Genomic DNA, 12,053 nt, shown 5'->3' with positions numbered 1-12,053 from the left:
ATACCCCTCAAAGAAAATCAAAAACCATTCAAGCAGAAACTCAAAAGAATCAATCATGTACTGCTTCCTTTAATTGAAAAAGAAATCAGACGAATGCATAATGCAAGGATAATTGAGCCAATCAGATTTTCAGAGTGGGTGTCTAATTTAGTGCCTACCAGGAAGAAAACAAGAGAAATCAGATTATGTGTTAACTTAAGAAATTTAAACAAGGTTTCTTTGAAGGACAACTACCCTTTACCCAAGATGGATCATATTTTACAAAGGGTAGTAGGTGCTTCTAGGATTTCACTTTTGGATGGGTTTTCAGGTTTTAAACAGATTCTGGTTCATTCTGATGACCAAGAAAAAACTGCATTTACAACACCATGGGTACATTCAAATATGTTAAAATTCCATTCGGACATAAGAACGCAGGGGAAACCTTTCAGCGAGCAATGGACATAGCTTTTGCAAAAGAAATTCATGATTTTCTGGTTGTATATCTAGATGACCTCACTGTGTTTTCAAAATTAGACCAGCAACATTTAGACCATTTGAGACAAGTGTTCCTAAAATGTAGAGAATATGGTATTTCACTAAATCCTAAAAAGTCTTTGTTTAGTCTAGAAGAAGGCAAACTCTTAGGCCATATCATCTCCAAAGATGGCATAAGAATTGACCCTGCTAGAATAGAAGCTATTCTGCAAATAAACCACCCCAGAAATGTCAAAGAACTTCAAGCTTTCCTAGGGAAGATTAACTTTTTGAGAAGATTCCTATCTAATTTGGCTGAATTAATTAGATTGTTGAACAAAATGTTAAAAAGGGATTCAAAGTTTAAATGGACAATAGAAGCTAAGCAAGCATTTGAAGACATTAAATTGGCATTAACAAGAACACCAGTCCTTACCAGTCCAAAATTTGACAGAGACTTCATAATTTTCTCATTTTCATCAAAACACACTATAGCAGTTGTTTTACTATGAAAAGATGATCAAGGATGTGAAAAACCCATAGCCCTTTTCAGTAAAGCACTTAGAGACGCACCCCTGAATTATAAAATCATGGAAAAACAGGCCTATGCACTTGTAAAAGCTATTCAAGACTTCAGAGTCTATATACTGTACTCACATGTAATAGCTTATGTGCCAAATGCTATTGTCAAAGATATCTTGACTCAGGATGCAATTGAAGGCAAGCGAGGTAAATGGATAGCTAAAATATTGGAGTATGACATTGAAATAAAACCTACAAAGCTGATAAAAGGATAGGGATTGGCTAAACTCGTGACTGAAACAAATTTTCAAGCCCTAGATATCAATGCACTGGATAATGAACAGGAGATGGCAACTCCACAAATCAGCCAAACCTTCTTAGAATCACCTTGGTATGCTGATATAATTCTTGTATTATTAAACCTGCAGGCTCCTATAGGGTTATCCAGAACAAAGAAAAGACTTTTAAAGATGAAAGCTTCAAAATTCTGTATTTTAAATGATGTTATTTCTTGGAAAAATCATGAATGTATTTTACTGAATTGTTTGATAAAAGACGAAGCTGACAAAGTTCTCAAAGAATTTCATGCAGGGGACTGTGGTGGACACCTGTACTGGAAATCAACTGCAGACAAAATCCTAAGGGCTGGATTTTACTGGCCAACCTTGTTCGCTGATGTGAAGAAGTTTGTCACTACTTGCCATGAGTGCCAAATTTTTGAAGGCAAAAGAAAACTGTTGCCCTTGCCCTTGAGACCAATTTCCACTGAAAGACCATTTCAACAATGGGGTTTGGACTTCATTGGAGAAATCCATCCTCCCTCTTCTGGCCAACATAAATGGATCCTTACTGCCACAGAGTATTTCACCAAATGGATAGAAGCCATTCCTTCCAGACAAGCCAATGACACAGTGATTATAGGATTATTAGAAACCAACATATTGTCTAGATTTGGATGTCCTGAAAAGATCATAATCGACAATGTTGTTGCCTTCAAGTCCAAGAAACTGATAAATTTTTGCAGCAAATACCATATCACTTTAGGCCACTCCACAACCTATTACCCTCAAGGTAATGGTCTAGCTGAGTCTTCCAATAAAAGCCTGATCAATATTATTAATAAATTGCTGGAAGAGAACAAGAAAAACTGGCACAAGAAGCTTACAAATGCACTGTGGGCAGACAGACTTACTACAAAGAGGTCTATTGGTACTAGCCCTTATGAGTTAGTTTATGGCATGGAGGTTGTGTTTCCTTTATTTTTAGGAGTTCTCGTGATGAAATTACTGCAAGAAGCTCAGGTGGAACCCAATGACATTCAAAGAAGAATAAATCAGACCATCCATTTGCAGTAGACCAAAGAAGAAGTGCACCAGAGATCCCAAGTGTTACAAGTAAAACTCAAGAATATATTTGATAAAAGGACCAAAGCAGAAGACTTCTACATTGGAGACAAGGTTCTAAAGTGGGATTCCAGAAGAGAGGACAAAGGAAAACATGGGAAGTTTGACTTCCTATGGAAAGGGCCATTTATCATCCAGGCAGTGCAACGGAAGAATAATTACTTTCTGAAGAGCCTGGATGGTACAGAAACAGAAGAAGGACCAATGAATGGTCGAATTCTGAAACATTACTTTGATCCAACTTTTTGATATATTGTGACTCTAACATGTATATAAGGAAATTCAGGATCAACAGCTTGAAAGAAGTGATCAGATTGTTTATTGCAACAATGAGAATGAGGAGGAATGTGCAGAAAATTTTGAAATCAATGAAGGAACTTTACCATTTTTTGTTTTTCCTCATTTCAGTTTATCAGAGATTGCAGAAGAAAACTTGGGAGAAGGAACATAAGATCAAATAATCCAAGTAGACTATCCAACACAGATATGCAGTTGTTTGAATCAGCTCAAGAGTAGTGTATATATTTTACAACATTCTTTTGTACAGTTTCTACTTTCAGCAAAGGAAGATTTCAAAGCAGAGAAAAAGTTATGTAGAAGGCCATCTAACCTGCTGTTCTTGACTTTCCACTAGGGAAAGCCATCCCCAAGTGGAGCCAGTGTTATAATCCTATAGTTATAGGTGTTATATTTCATGATTGACTGGTTGAGCTCTGTAATATGTTCATCCTTTCCTTGCTGTAAAGTTTTTCATATTATCAAAAAATCAAAAAATTAAAAAAATGTAAAGAGGGTATGCCCTAAAATAAAAATCAAAGGGTAAAAATAATAAAGATGGTCAAAAGAAAAAATGGAAAGAAATGAACCCCAAACAAAAAGACTAGGAAAGTGTGCAAGTTTAAATGCCACTGCTTTTTCATTTCCTACAAATAAGCATTGTGTGCAGCTTGTTGAACTTCATGCCACAATTGATGAATGGAAAAACAGCTTAATCTTGTCCAGTTCATGTTTGAATTTCATGTTTTAGAGATAGAGAATAAAATATGTCCAAACTGTTTAATCTTGGCAGATAAGTAGATATGTAGAGAAGCAAAAGAGCTCAACATTTTAATCTGAGCCCTTGGAAGTAATAAGTGCAGACTTAGGTAGGCTTACCATGTAAAGAAAAGAAAAGCTGAAAAGGGTTTGCTAGTCTAAGTGCACCCAAAAGAGAGAAGAAAAAATGTTAGGCAAAGTAGACTGGGTAGGTAGACTGGTGTTGCAAAAGCATTCTGGTGGTTGATTTTGGCTCTCAAAGTGTTAATATTACCTTTATCACAAGTGCCATGACATTATTTTTGATGCAGCTCAAGCAAGGTAGATTTTATAACTAACTTCCCTTCAATTTTTTCCCCAAAACATTCACTAACTCCCCCCAAAGGTATTAAGATCTGCTTAATATCACTCAAAATCACTCATTCCATTTTCAACAAATGCCTAAGTAAAACCCCATTCTTACTTAAGGAAGTGGCCATATTTCTTGTATAAACCCCTTTTTTCTTTTTTAGCCTAAGTGTTAAATGTTAAATTTCTAACATTATACTTAACGCTGTTTATTTCATAAATTCATATTAACGATTAACATGGTTATTATATAAATCCCATATAAAGATCATTACCCTTATCCCATATTATATAAATACCCATATAAATACATATCCCGCCCCCGGTTGTGATACGATCGTAGTCATAGCATAACGCATGGGTTAATAAGTTCATCTAGAACTTGTTAAATAACCATTCCCCGTGCGCAACCTTGGGATAATTAACCACCCAAGTTAATTATAACCAAATCCCAAACCAATAACATTGCGCCCAATACCATTAAAAAACCATTGTTTAATATATCGGGACTGCACATTAAACCTCTGTCATCTCCACAGTGTGTCCACCGTCCGATCAACCACTCCACATCCAACGGTCCACAACTGTATCGCACCCCCTTCCATCGCCAAAAGTTAACACCCAGGGAACCGGCGTTATCACCCCCATACCACTGCCATGCGTCACTCATTCGCTGTGCTCTCTCCTTCCTCACCCGATACCACCCAGCCCCAAAAGCGATGTGGGCAAACTGCTTACCACCTTCCCCCTGTTGATGTCATCCGTTGACGTCAGTTGTCCTTTTCTTACATCGCCCTGCCACATCACCTTCTACTAACGTCACTGCCATGTCATTTGTCCCGTACCCTTTGCTAACGTCATCCGTCCTTTGAACCAAAAATTCCCGCCAAAATTCATTTTGTCAAATAGAGGGTAAAAAAGTCATTTTTTGTTATGTTTTCCTGCATATTGCGCTCCGGGCGTAAAATAAATTAAGTTTGCAGTTCAGGTTTTCGACCGCCTCCGACCAGAAAAGGCTCCATCAATGAGCTCGCGGCCTCAACCAAGTTGCCCTTTTATAGTTTCCTTCCTTTCAATAGAATTCGAACCAACGCCAAGGGACATTCAGGCCACGGAAAAAGAAATGAAGGGATGAATAGGGATATTTTCTTACCTCAGGCAGTGGGAACCTGCAAAGACATCAATTGCAGAGGAAAGGCGGTGTGAAGACATGTTGCAGTCTTATTTTTTGTCGGACAGCGGTGAGCAGAAATCAAAACACATTAAAGAGTATTAGTGCAAAATTAAAGGAAAATCAAATCAGAATTAAAGAGTATCGGGGCCGACAAAGTGAAGCAAATCAGAATTTAAAAGCACAGTTAAGACAAACAATCGGCACAGAGCTACTACAGGATAGCTGCAAGCTGAACCCTAAAGGCCTACCTACATCAGTTATCTTTCTCTAGCTGCCTCTATGTTACTTGTAAACTATTTTAGGTTAAAACTAGATATTGTCTCACAACCGTAATGAGATATAGGATTGTACATATTTTGTTGTATAAATACCCCCTTCATTAGAGCTTTAGAGAGGTTGGGTGTGTGTAGATTTCCTTAGACTTTGCTGTAATATTGAACTTTGGAATAAAATCTGTTGGAATCAAACTGTTGTCTAGCCGACTGGATGAAGAACTGAAGCAGAGGACTTGTCACAGAATTCTTGAATCAAACTCCGGATCAATAAGTCCCATATATCTTGTGTTATAAAATTTTCTTGTTTACTATATCATCTGTGTTTCATAATCTGAATGGTAAAGAAAATGGTTAATTCAGAATTTGCTTAACTGCACTCTGTTTTCAGTCTTTATTATTCTCTATGTTTTCTTCAGAATTAGAATAAACAACGAATTCTTAATTGCTCCTGTTTCGTGATTCTTTCATATTGTTTATTTGATAAGGAATTCTTAACTGCTCCTTATCAGTAATCATCCATTCTCCCTCTTTCAATATGTTGAAGGATTCTTAACTGTCCTTCACCCATTTGAGCCCATTCCATCTGATTCCAGCCTTTTAATTGTTCCATGTTTAACTACCTTGCTCTGTGATGCCATCCTCTGTTAGAAACCAAATCCAGAAAACCATCTTTTTTACTCCATCCTGCCCAATGGACGGAACTCTTTAGTTTTACCTCACTGTTCTATTGAATTTCACCACCCAAAATCAAAACAAAAGCCTTGAACTTCATAACTAGCTTAATACATTTCAAAAAACAAAGCTAAATCATAAAGAGAGAGCCCTCTCTGGATACAGATTGGCTAGATTCTGTATCTAAAAGATTGGTCTATGGTTACCTCGGTTGTATTCCCTTTCTTACAACTTTTGGGAACAACCTGAGTGATAACACAACCTAAGACATTATTGGGTATTTTTTTATTTAGGAATGGTCATCCTTGACATAAAGACTTCTTAACAATGGTTAACTTACATGGTCACTCATTATTGTGGGACCTGTACGAGTTGTGCAAAGGCAATCGTAAGTACTCTCGAAAAGATGAGAATTAAATAAATAAATAAATTATTTTAACGTCCAAGAAGCTAAAGATAGCCTATGGGATAGATTTCTTCTCCATCTGGTTCTTGTATTCGACCATTTTCCTGTGAAGCCTCACAATAAACGCTCTCAGCTTCTCGACAAACCCCTCACTGAATAGATTACCCGAGGAGTTAGTTGCCAAAATATCTACATAACTTTCCCTATTGTCATTAAAGGCCTCGCATTCTAAAAATGAAATGTTTTTTCGTTTCCACTTTTCTATAAGAGCAAAAAATGCATTCTCTTTCCTCCCAAAAAATACATACTCTGTCCTCCCAGAGTTCTTTTGGTCTTTTCCAACGCTATGTTTCACAACAGACTTAATGAAAATTAGTGCTTAACTGAGCAATAAGAATTTTGGCTTTCTAAGAAATATTGGCCCCTATTTAGGTTTTTTGTTAATGATTATGAGTGGGATTAAACTCTTCAATATAGTATTTTTTCTTTCTCCCTATCTCCTTATCCCAAGTACGCTTGTGAACTTATCCATAAATTGTGATTTTATGTTGTTTAAATATATCTTTAATTATAACATGTTCTATTATTTAGTCAAATTGTAATTTTATGTTTTTTAAAATGTTTTTTTTAATGTATAAATAAATTCGACTCACTTATAACATTAAAATTATGTAAATTTAACAAATACAATTATTTAAAAAAAAACAAAAACTAAAAGGTAAAATATTTAAACAACAACATTTTGGTTTAAATCCATTTTAACCATAGATTTACCAAGTGTAGGATCCATTCTCTTGATATGTGAACCTCTTTTAGAGTGCAAAAGATGAAAAAATATGCACCTCAAGAGATTTAATCCTCTTCAAAATGGATCTATATTGGTTCTATATATGCATATAGCATGTGTAACTTTTTATTTTTAAAACTATATTTTTGAATGCATAAATGGATATAATGCCTTGAAATTTTACTTGGACACTTGGATTGTGTAAACTACACCACATAAATTTGCAATTCCAACAAATATTTTCTTGACAAAATTTAAATTTAAATTTAAAGCTGGAATCAATGGCTCGAGGAAAGTGGCTCCAAATTAATTTAAAAATTCCAAAAGGAGATAGCTAAAATTCTAAAACAAACCCCCTTTGTTATGTCAGTTGCAGAATATCCCGAAATTTGAAGGTCACTTGAGTGAAAGAAACTCTCTATTTAATCTCATTATCAACACACACTGACTTTAGTCATTTCCTCTATGGAATTACATTTTTTGTGGGTCAATGCCCAACGAACCTAAGGTAATATTTCTCCTCATTACCCTGCATGTTATAGCTTAGATATATTATGTATATAAGATTTTGACATAGTGGTATGATTGGAAAAAATGATTTAGCTAGGAATAGTGGTTCAAGCAACATCTATCAAACAAGCATTGACACAAGTGTGATTCTGTTGCAAGCCTGAACACATTTCCTCCCCTCCATCCTTCACCCTTTAGGTTGTTATATTTCCTTTACAGCAACATTTTTGCAGTAACATCATAGGCATGTTCTATTCTTTCAGTGTACCTTTGCACCTTAAGGGGCAATTGCTAGTAAAACATGTTTCCACATAAATGCAGTGCACTAGTTTTGACATCGCTACTTATGTGATTGTGAATTCAAAATATACCTAATAATAATATTATCAATATATTTTCACTAAATAATATTTAAATTAATTTTATACATTTTCTAATAAATTTGTATTGTGATTGAAGGGTGTAAAGAAAGGCAAATTTATAAGAAATATTAAAAATAAAGTTATGTTATCAATCTAAATCAATTTCACTCATGCTTTTCCAACTCATTTAAGGGGTTTTTTTTGGAAATAAAAGTAAGAAAGAATGATATTAGCCAATTAATATTCAAAACATTAACTCTTTATTTATTTTTTTATGAAATATGTTATTTTATATCACAATGCTTCCCAATCAAATACTCCATGAATGAAAGAAATTAAGTTTTGTTATGATTTCAAGTTTGAAATGATATAGGGTTACATTAGAAGTTATTTTCCTCAACACAACATGAACAATGTATAGGTTTAGTGGAGCTGACATGAACTTGAGGTTGTCGCCTTTCACGCTAATCATGAGGATGCATGGGTTTAATTAAATGGCCATCCATTCACATGTATCTATCATTTTAGAAATTACATAAGGAGAGATTGACCGAGGAATTTCCTAAATGATTTTCTCCAAAGGACCCATGGAATAGTATACCAAAGGCAATACACAACGTAATGAAAGCCCCCCAATCTCATGTCGATATTCAAGATCTCAAGTTGATATTCATGTTGATAATAGGAAAAGCAACAATGTTAGGGAATGTTAGGGTATTTAGTGGATCATAATCTCACTAAAGTTTTTTACAAAATACTAGGTTATAGAGACATTAGGACCCTATGGATTGAGTTGCATGGTTATTCATGACCTAACTACAATGTTTTTGTTTTTATGTTTCCCTTTTTGGATTTAAAATCATTGCCATGAGGTATATCTCATAGCCTATGGATGTCTAAAAACACTCCTATTGTCTTTTGCAAAAAATAATGAATGGTTTTTACTTAAGAAGGTTCTAAAATTTATTGAGCTAGGTGGAATTATTTTACGATTTTGGTCATTTATAGAATGATTTGTTCCATAATAGAAAACTTAAATATATGTTATGAATCAGTTCATATCTTTAACCCATTCCCTCAAAAATAGAATGTCTCAAGGTTGATATTTTAATAGGTCTAAAATATTTGTTGTACATTTGGAGGTTTAGGATTATTTGACATCAAGTGTGATACATCAATCTCCCCAACACTTACATCGAGTGCCAAAGTCCCCCCCATAGAATAAATTATTCTTCCTACTCTTTTGCACTTGTATCCCTTGCAACATCAAGTTAGGGCCCATAAGACTTGGTTGTTGCATGAAAATAATAATATGTGGACTAGATTTGCTAGAAATGGGAATTTCCTATAGAGATGAAAAAATAAATTTACCCATCTTAAAAAAACTACTTCTCACTCATCCTCTCCAAGCCTAACTCAAAATAATCTTAGCAATTCTATGGCAGTTTGAAGATTTATGTGGAGGATATATTGAGTTATAGTGTTCAGAATAAATCCCACAGTGGTCATTTTTGAATCAATGTTTCGAGTCTATAACAAGACTCATCTTCAGGATAATGCCTACAGAGAAGAGTGCAAAGATGAGGTATTATCCTGAAGATGAGTCTTGTTATATACTTGAAACGTCGATTCAAAAATGACCACTGTGGGATTTATTCCAAACAATATAACTCAATTCTATGGCAAACAGAGAGCCACCAAGAAGCTCCCAATGTGCTATTATGTAAGGAGTGGGGTCCTATCGACCCACTCTCGACCCCGACAACCAAATGATTCTCCATCGATTGGTGGGGAATATACCTGCAAAAAACCAAGGAACATAATTTCAAATGATATTTCTACCTTGGATACAAATTGTTAGCACTCCCAAATCATTTGACACCTTTGCAAGGTTTGAAGGTAAGAAGAGAATGGACTTCTTTCATAAAAATAACTAACGAAGATGGCATAATAGAACATGCAAGAGCTCAAAAACCCTTATTATAACCATGATTTTGAAAGTAATAAATGTTTCTCCTGTTGTTTAGATATTGTGTTTAGAATAAGTTAAAATTACTAAATTCATGAATGAATGAAATTATGATTAGGGAATGACTAGAATCAATTTTTTTAAAAAACCATGAAGAAGGAAGAAGTGAAGCCACAACCCCAATCTCATTGATATGGATGGAATTCGTTATCCAATATAGGTAATACCCAAGGAAATTGTAACACCCCCATCTTCCTCATAGACCATTCTAAGGGTAGAAGAAGGTATTACTATCATCGACCTGACCTCTAATGCCTTGTCATGGAAATGGGGTCTTAAAATTTTTTCATTTTTTCAAACTCTTAGAAAACTTTTAAAAAGCATCATTATTCTATGTGGCTTGTCAAGAGTTTTCCAGCAATATAAAAAAAATTGAAAACTGACATCTAGATTACAATATATGGTCATTTGAAGTCGGTCATTAGCTCTTTCCATGTCAGCTTTTTGTTGTCATGTGGCACCGATATGGGTCACACGTGGTTCCCATATGGTAGCCCTCCATCCCCTCATTGAAGGCTTGTGTCATCACAACTTTTCCACAAGTCCATAGCCAAGCTTGTGTGGCATTTCCACATCACTAGCCTCCATGGACCCCATTGGTCTTGTCCCTCGGTGATTTCCACATTATAATAATATTGGATTGTGGGCCCCTAACACCCATCACACAATGCCATGAATCTACAACGTGAACCTCTTAACTAATTAATGGCCTTCATTTAGCAGGAGATCGACGGTCGAGATTAAATGAGGACCCCCCTCCTCCTTGGGGGTGGGCATTCCATAGTCATGGTACTACTTTTGGTTCAACATCTAAGATTGAATGGTTGACCTTCAACTAGGCCAAATTGAAAGTATGAGGGGGTTTTGCCCCCACGAGGTACAGAGAGGAAGGGCAATCTAACTTTTTTCCCCTCTTGGAACCATGCCACCTCCACTCTCTCCCCAGGACAAGACAAACATGTAATAGGCCATGTGGCTACCACATCATCCTCCCAGAATCCTAATTTTCCTCGTCATCCTCCCAGCCACATAATCATGTCCTAGGTTTCACCTAACCCCTTCTATGAATTCTTTAAAATTTTACACTATGTTTGAATGCGAACATTCAGCCCTAAATTGTGAAATGGCTCAACCTCAGCGTTGTTTGCATATATGCCCCCACCCCACACAACCCCCCCCCCCCCCCCCCCCCCCACCACACACACATATGAGGCCATGTTTAATACTTAGCCATCACTGACTATCACCCCTAGCCTAATGCCTAATTGCATAACTTATGGAGGACTTCCCAAAGCCTCTCGATGCTCAACCCAGGGCATATATCTCGAGGTTGTACGGGATTCAATCTGTCCCCATCACCACCATATATACATGTTAAATAATACATGCCTCCTGCAATAAATTTCATAGCACGGGGCTTATTATTACAAATCATTGTAATACAAGAATTCGTTCCATAATAGATATTTTCCCATCACTCATGCCCAAGCATTTAAATTGATTTCAAGCTTAGAAATAGACCATGAGCTTAACCATTTTTCATTAATCATGTAGGGATTAAACCATTCCTTAGAATTCACACAGGAAGGGACATCCCTTTGATTTAGTATAGGCATTCTGATAACAGAGCAACCATTTATACAACATTTATACATGCATAGAAATTCAATTAAGGCCCCATACATATTTTAGCACCACGGTGAGCATTTACACAATCAATCACATATACAGATATTCATATGACACTTATCTTATGATATGGAGCTTGGAAACTAAGGTTGCAACTATATCTCCTCCCAACCTTAAGATGATTTCATTATGGCTTTTCTTGCACTCATCCCCCCCAAACTAGATTCAAAGCTTAAGGAAGAGTGCTTCAAGGAAATAACTAGAACTCCTCACCACACTAGGGAATCCAAAGATATCACCATCTCCACCCTTGCAAAACTAGGGAATTCAAATATGCCACCATATCCACCCTTGTAATTTAGGCAAGAATTCTTCAATGAATCCACCCAAATCTAGGAATCCAGAGTTCACTTGGTGCAATTGTTGGCCTAAAAACCAAGCGCTT

The sequence above is a fragment of the Pinus tabuliformis genome, chromosome 9, assembly GCF_031772625.1.
Source record: "Pinus tabuliformis cultivar Carrire ecotype Pingquan chromosome 9, CPIR1, whole genome shotgun sequence".
NCBI lineage: Eukaryota > Viridiplantae > Streptophyta > Pinopsida > Pinales > Pinaceae > Pinus > Pinus tabuliformis.
The sequence above is the reverse complement of the archived record's forward strand: the minus strand, read 5'-3'. Positions refer to the sequence as shown.